The sequence below is a fragment of the Pantherophis guttatus genome, chromosome 6, assembly GCF_059756535.1.
Source record: "Pantherophis guttatus breed Tessera chromosome 6, ASM5975653v1, whole genome shotgun sequence".
NCBI lineage: Eukaryota > Metazoa > Chordata > Lepidosauria > Squamata > Colubridae > Pantherophis > Pantherophis guttatus.
The window spans coordinates 71853364-71860690 of record NC_142068.1 but is presented as its reverse complement, the minus strand read 5'-3'; the positions used below and the strand labels follow the sequence as shown (position 1 = coordinate 71860690).

Sequence of the window (7327 nt, the reverse complement as noted above, 5' to 3'; positions counted from 1 at the left end):
GCTGGCCATGTGACTGGGTGGGCGTGGCTAGCTGGCCATGTGACCGGGTGGCCATGGCTATGTGTATAGGGTAAGGTGAACAGATTTTAACATTGGTAAGAAGGACACCATTGTGGGCGTGACTTATTGTGTGGGCGTGGCTTGGAGGCCATGTGACTGGGTGGGCGTGGCTAGCTGGTCATGTGACCGGGTGGCCATGGCTATGTGTATAGGGACTACTCAGAGGGCTGAAAAGTCATTTCTGACAGGTCCTCACACTTTTGACTGGTCCTCACACTTATGACCATCCTCACATTTATGCCCGTGCAGTATTCTTAACAACCATGTCACTCATTTCACAACTGCTTCTCTTCACCATGGTGACAAGATAGGGCAAAAACGTAAAATGTGAGGACAGTCGTAAGTTCGAGGACTGGTCAAAAGTGCGAGGACCAGTCAAAAATAACTTTTTCAGCCCTCTGAGTAGTCCATATGCACAAAAGGACTAACCAAAGGGCTGAAAAAAGTCATTTCTGACAGGTCCTCGCACTTTTGACTGGTCCTCACACTTATGACCATCCTCATATTTATGCCCATGCAGCATTCTTAACAACCATGTCACTCATTTCACAACTGCTTCTCTTCACCATGGTGACAAGATAGGGCAAAAACGTAAAATGTGAGGACAGTCGTAAGTTTGAGGACTGGTCAAAAGTGTGAGGACCAGTCAAAAATAACTTTTTCAGCCCTCTGAGTAGTCCATATGCACAAAAGGACCAACCAGAGGGCTGAAAAAAGTCATTTCTGACAGGTCCTCGCACTTTTGACTGGTCCTCACACTTATGACCATCCTCATATTTATGCCCATGCAGCATTCTTAACAACCATGTCACTCATTTCACAACTGCTTCTCTTCACCATGATGACAAGATAGGGCAAAAATGTAAAATGTGAGGACAGTCGTAAGTTCGAGGACTGGTCAAAAGTGTGAGGACCAGTCAAAAATAACTTTTTCAGCCCTCTGAGTAGTCCATATGCATTAAAGGATACAGCAATAGAGAGGGATGAAGGAAGAGAAATTAGAGTAGGAGTGAGGGTAAGAGAGGGAGGAAGAGAGGAGGAGGAGGAGAAAGGAAGAGGAAGTAGGGAGGAGAAAAAGAGGGTGGGGGGAAGAGAAAGTAAGAAGGAAAGAAAAGAGAGAGGTGGTAGGTTTGAGGAGAAAGATTGCTGTACAATAAAAAAGTTGAACGGGAAGAAAGCCAACCCCAAACAAATATAAAGATATTAAGATAAAGAATGAATTGTTAAACTTTAAAGAATAAAAGAGAACAAATATGAATAAATAGCAGTAATTAGAAACACACATACAAACATACAATGTATTTTCTTTGAACAGAATATTTGGCTGGTTCACAAATTTAAACAGCGTTTAGTCATTTCAATTAAATTTACAATTTCTATATTTCCTTTTTGCCATATTTATTCCTCATCTATTTTTTAAAAAAACCAATATTACCCTTCATCCTCATCTCTAATCTTAATCAAATTCAATTTTTCCCTTCTATTCTATATTATACCCCTTCCCATTGTCATCTATTTTTATATCCATCCTCACATTGGTTAATTATGTAATTATGTAATACAGTTGTTTAATACAAATTCAACATTTTAATATAAATCAATTAGTTATATAACTATCTTTTTTGTATATTAATCAATATGAACATGAATATTCCAATTATTTCCATGCAATCCAATTTCTTACAAATCAATTAATTATATCTATCAATAATAATAAACCAAATAATTTCCCCCATATATACCTCCAAACCACAACTTAATTGCTGGGTCGACCGCCCCTCCTCCCATCCGCGCGGCGTCAGCCTACCCTAGCCCAGGGCTGGGCAATTGTGGCTCTTTTACAACGTTTGGACTTCAACTCCCGCCGAGCCCATTCTGGGGAATTGTGGAGAATTCTGGGAGTTGAAGTCCACAAGTCTTAAAGCTGCCAAGGTGGGAGACATCAAGCATGAGGCTGGCCAAGTATCCTCCTTGAGTGTTACGAGGGATGGTGGATCAGGCCCAATGAAGAGACTTGAGTCATCAAGTAAAATATATCTCTTTTATTTGCAGGTTCATCACATCATCGCTTGGATACATCAGGAACTGGGACATGGGGGAGTGTGCCCACCTTTTATACCTGTGGGCGGGGATTCAGGTAAGGAGGGGTCTATGGGAGGAGCTGACCAGGTGGGAGTCTGGGTTAACCCCTGCACTACTGCGCTATAGCTGATCCCTGGCACGGGCAGAGCATTTATGCCTGACAAATCCCCCTCTAAATGCCTGACCCGTGTCTGTAGGCCTGACTGACTAGTTGGTACCCTGGGGTGAATGTTGAGCTTGGAAACTAAGTGTGAGTGTTGCTTGCCCTGTAGGGGTTTCGTGAGTATGTCTGCGGTCTGTTCTTCTGTATCGCAGTGTATGGCCTTTATGAAACCAATTCTGGAGAGCTGTCTAACGTGCTTATACTTTATGTCTATGTGCCTTGACCTTTGCCCTACAGCGTCGGACATGGATATCTCTATGGCGGCTTTGTTATCTTCGTAGATATTTATTGGGTAAGCTGGTTCTCTCCACACGCTGGCAAGTAGGTCGTCGAACCAGATGAGGTTGTTGGCGGCTTTGGAGAGGCATATGTATTCAGCTTCAGTAGTTGAAGTTGCCACCAGGATTTGTTTGCCTGAGTACCAATGCACCGGGCAGTTATTTAAGTAGAATATGTACCCAGATGTGCTTTTGCGGCCTTTGGCGTCTCCGGCCCAGTCAGCATCAGCGTAGCATGAGAGGATGGGTTCTTCGGATTTTTCAGGCTCTAGGGTTAAGCATGCATTGGCACTCTGTTTCAGGTATCTTAGCACCCTTTTCACTGCGTCCCAGTGGTATGTGGTGGGTTTGCTCACGTGCCTGGATAGCAAATTAACGGATAGAGCAATGTCTGGTCTTGTCCAGTTAGCGATATACAGGAGGGAGCCTATGATTGACCTGTACAGCGTATTGTCTCCAAATTCGGGTGATTCATCATACATGTTTTTTAGGAAGTCCGCCTGCATGGGTGAATCACATCCCTTGGCGTCTGCCATGTTGCACTTATGGAGTAACTCTTCTATCTTCTCTTTCTGCGACAGTTGGAAACCTTTTGGTGTCTGGTTGACTTGTACTCCCAGGTATCGGTTTATCCTCCCAAGGTATTTTAGGGTGAAATGCTTGCTTAGCCTGCTGGCGAAGGTGTTGCGGTTGGCTTCGTGTTTGCTGATGTATAGAATGTCATCCACGTAAACTAGGATGTATTCTGGTGAGTCCCCCTCTTTCCTGGTGAAGAAACAGTTGTCAGCTATGGTCGCCGTGAATCCCATAGACTTCAGGGCCTCTACCAGGCATTCGTACCATCGTTTGCCTGATTGTTTTAGTCCATACAGGCTCTTATGGAGTAACCAGGTGTCTCCTCTGTTGGTTTCTTTGCTGTGGGGGGCTCTGATGTATATCTCTTTGTCTAGTTTGGCGTGCAGGTAGGCGGTCTGCACATCGAACTGGTGCACTTCCAGCCCTAGCAAGGATGCGATGACCAAGGCGCTTTTGACGCTCTCTGTTCTTACGGTGGGCGAATAGGTGTCTGTGTAGTCCTCCGGAAACCTTTGGGCAAACCCCTGGGCAACTAATCTTGCCTTGTATAGGCTTTGGCCGCCCTCTAGGTTCTTGACTTTGAATATCCACCGGGTGCCTATTGTGTTCTTGCCCTCTGGGACTTTGGTGGGGGTGTATACCTCCAGCTTCCTCAGGCTGTCCAGTTCTTTGGCCATGGCTAACTCCCACTTTGCCCTCTCCCCCTGGGGTAGTCTCAGTACCTCTTCGTAGGAGTTTGGCGTAACGTGGTTTGTGTGCACGTGCATCACGTAATCATTCAACCTTTTTGGCAGATGGTTTCTGGTTGACCTGACAGGCCTGGTTGCTGCCTGCTCAGTGTCATGCAGATATCTGGCCTCTCTTTGTGTCAGTGATTCGACACTTATCTTGGGATGATTCTCTTTCCATCCCTCAACCTTGATGCCTTGGAGGTCGGGCTTGGGCCTGCTCCCTTCCTGTCTACTCGCTGTCTCGTTTTTGTTTTGGGTTTGCTCGATTGGACTATCCTCCCGCTCGGTGGGTACCTCATTTAGGTGTAATCTGGACCAATTGGCTTGCTCATGGAATGCCGCTGTTCTAGAGATCACAAACCTATTATTACTGTCCACAAACCTGAAGCCCTTGGTTCCTGGCTCGTATCCCATAAACCTGAGCCTTCTGGACACCTTATCCCCTTTCTTGCGTAACTGCTTGGGTATGTGTACATCAGCCGTTACACCGAACACATGTAGGTGTGCTATCTGTGGCTTCTTGTTATACATGACCTCGTAGGGCGTTTTGTCTATCACACTGGACCATGTTCTATTTAATGTATAGTTGGAGTAGACCAGGGCTTCAGACCAGAAGTGTTGGCCAATGCCCGCGTCCTCTAAGGCGCACCTGACCATCGTTTGCAGTGTGGAGTTCCGTCGTTCTGCGACCCCGTTCTGAAAGGCGGAAAACGGGGACGACGTAAAGTGAATCACGCCTTTGGACCTGAGCCAATGTGAGAAGTCCTTAGATAGAAACTCAGACCCTCTGTCGGTCATGATCTGTTTGATCTGTTTGTTGTTTTGGGTTTCTATTCTTTTATAAAACTCTTTGAATTTTTGGAAGGCCTCATCCTTTTTTCTTAATGTGTAGACGAAGCCATATCGACTATGGTCATCCACTATGGTGAGGAAGTACCTTTTCTTATAATTTATGGATGGCCTTAGGGGCCCTACCAGGTCCATGTGTACTAAGTCGAATATTTGGTTGGCGGCGCGTAACGACTTCTTGGGTCTGGGTTTTACCTTCAGTTTTGAACACTTGCACACCGAGCACTCGAGGTAGTTTTCACAGTTTTTTATTATGGCACCCTCGGTACAATTGGCCATTTTCTGTATCACGGGAAAACTGGCGTGTCCAAGCTTGCGATGCAGCAGATGGGCACAGTTGTCATGCATTGGTTTGCCTATTGATGGTCTCTTTTGGGTGTGTTTGTTGTGTTGTGTTTCTGGTGTCGTGTTACCATCGTTATCTACCTCTCTCCCGCCTATCTGTTCACCTTCAGTCCTGCCTTGGTCAGTGTCTTCTGCGTTCTCTGAACTGGTGTTTGTGCTGTGGGCGTAATCCTCATAGAAAGTTATGTAGGGTAACCCTTGGTTAATGGTTACTCTTCCTATATCTTTCCCGTCCTTGCTAACCTTGACGTTGCCTTTTGTGAATATCATCTCAACCCCTGATTCCTTGCTAAGCTTTACTGCGGCCAGGATGTTGTGGGGTATCTCCGGGACTAATAGTACCCCCTCTATTTTCCCTACGCCTGGTAATGTAATTGTCCCTTTGCCTGTTACTCTAACCTGGTTTTGGTCTGCAACTTTGATAGAAAAATCCTCTCTCTTGAATGATGAGAGTAGTTTCTGATTGTATGTGGTGTGGTTGGAGGCCCCCGAGTCTAGGAGCCAAGAGCTGGTGTCTTTGTCTTGGTGTGTGGTGTGTGTGTGCTCCCCTATCCCATATAGGGACCCTGTCCTGCTGTCGCGTGAACTGTCCCTGTTTCCCCTCTTATCCCTGGGGATGGGTGAGTCTCTACGCCTATACCTTTCTTCGGATGTGTGCCTTTCTGTTTGTCTGTACCTATGCTCTGGCCTGCCTCTCTCCTTATAGTTCTTGGGGCAGTCCCTTTTGATGTGTCCCCTCGACCCGCAGATGTAGCACTCGGGGGTGTTATGTTGTTTCTCTTGGAAGACTACTCTCTTCTCACTTTTGTGTTCTCTGGGAGGGCCGGGGCGGCTCCTCCTCAGATTATCTTCTGCGATAAGCCTGTTGGATAGCCTCTCCACGGACAGCATCCCTAGACTGACGGTGTCTAAGTGTGTCAGGAAGTTATTCCATGAGTGATCTAAAGAGTTGATTATCACACTCTTCATGATTTGGTCGGAAATAACTTCTCCCCTAAGGTGTAGCTCTGCTCTGGTGCTGCTTAAGGACACTAGGTGCTCACTCATGGGGGTCCCTGGCTTAAGTCTGGCGGAAAAGAAGTCTTTGGAAATTTGTGTGGTGGTGGACACACTCTCACTATAAAACAATCCAAACATTTTCCCTATAATTTCGGATACTGTGAGGTTATGGCCAATACAGTGGTAAATTGTGGGGGAAATACTGGCAATTAAAAGGTAGAATGCCTTATGGTGCATGCAATCCAGCTCTAAAGTCCATGGCCTCTCTGGGGGGTCATTAATAAAATGAGACATGTTTTCTTTCAGAAACACCACCTGGAGCTGCTGTGACCACTCTAGGATATTGCCCCCATCCATCCTCAACTTGGGAAAGTCTACTGGTAAGTTTCCAGCACTATTAGTAAAGTTACTTACTGCTGGCTGCTGTCCATGGTTCCTTATGTGCCTATAGCAGCAGTAAGGCATGGGAACGCTTGCCGGTAGTTTAAAAGTCCCGCTTTGTAATTTTTTTTTTCTTCTTCTAGGCGGAAGAGCGCATGCGCGAAGTCCATTTCAGCTCCGCCGTCGCCGAGGAAGGACCTGTTCATCGCGGCTCCGCTGTAGAGGCCTCTGCCGGTCGGGTAGGCCTCGGCTTCGGACTTGGGGGTCCAGGTGTGCTCCGGGGGGCGTCGTCCAGCGGCTGCTTCTCCGGAGTGAAGATCCTGGCGGCGTTGAGGCTCCGGTGATGGCTGTAAGTAGCTGCCCCAGTCTGCGCGGTCCGGGGTGTGCGGCCTGGGCGATCGGAGGCGCGGTGTCCCTGGGGTGCGTAGGTGGGCTGACGGGCTGGCACGGGCGTCGGTGGCTCTCGGGTGGGTGCTTCGTTGCCCCTCTCCTCGCCTTCCCTTTTGTTTTGGCCTCTCCGGCTTCTCTTTTGTAATTTTGAGGCCTGGGCCGAAGGCGGCGGCAAGGGTCTTCATGGCCCTATCCACTTGCCGCTCGCTGGGGGTGTACCAGGGGTCAGAGTCGGATTCGGTCCCCTCTCCCCGGTCACTTTCCTCGTGGTTCATGGTCCGGCATTTTTCGCGCACCGGCCATTTTGAACTCTTGCTTTCGATTGGTTGCAGGTCGGCCATCTTGTCCGAGCACGTGGACAAAGATGGCCACCGTTTCAAATTTAGAGCGGGGCTTTGGGGCTCGGTGGCCATTGGAAGTGCCCTTTTGGGCGATCCACTCACCGAGTCCAGCTCCTCGAGTTCTGAGTCCGA

At 47.6% G+C, this 7327-nt stretch overlaps 1 long non-coding RNA gene across 1 annotated transcript; it reads left to right on the top strand.

The window, feature by feature from the left end:
• The first annotated feature begins 2111 nt into the window (after positions 1-2111).
• On the top strand, positions 2112-6809 carry LOC132709788 (uncharacterized). The gene is made up of 3 exons (XR_009620780.2): positions 2112-2197; positions 6390-6463; positions 6608-6809. It is a non-coding gene; the product is annotated as an uncharacterized LOC132709788 (long non-coding RNA).
• The last annotated feature ends 518 nt before the right edge of the window (positions 6810-7327 follow it).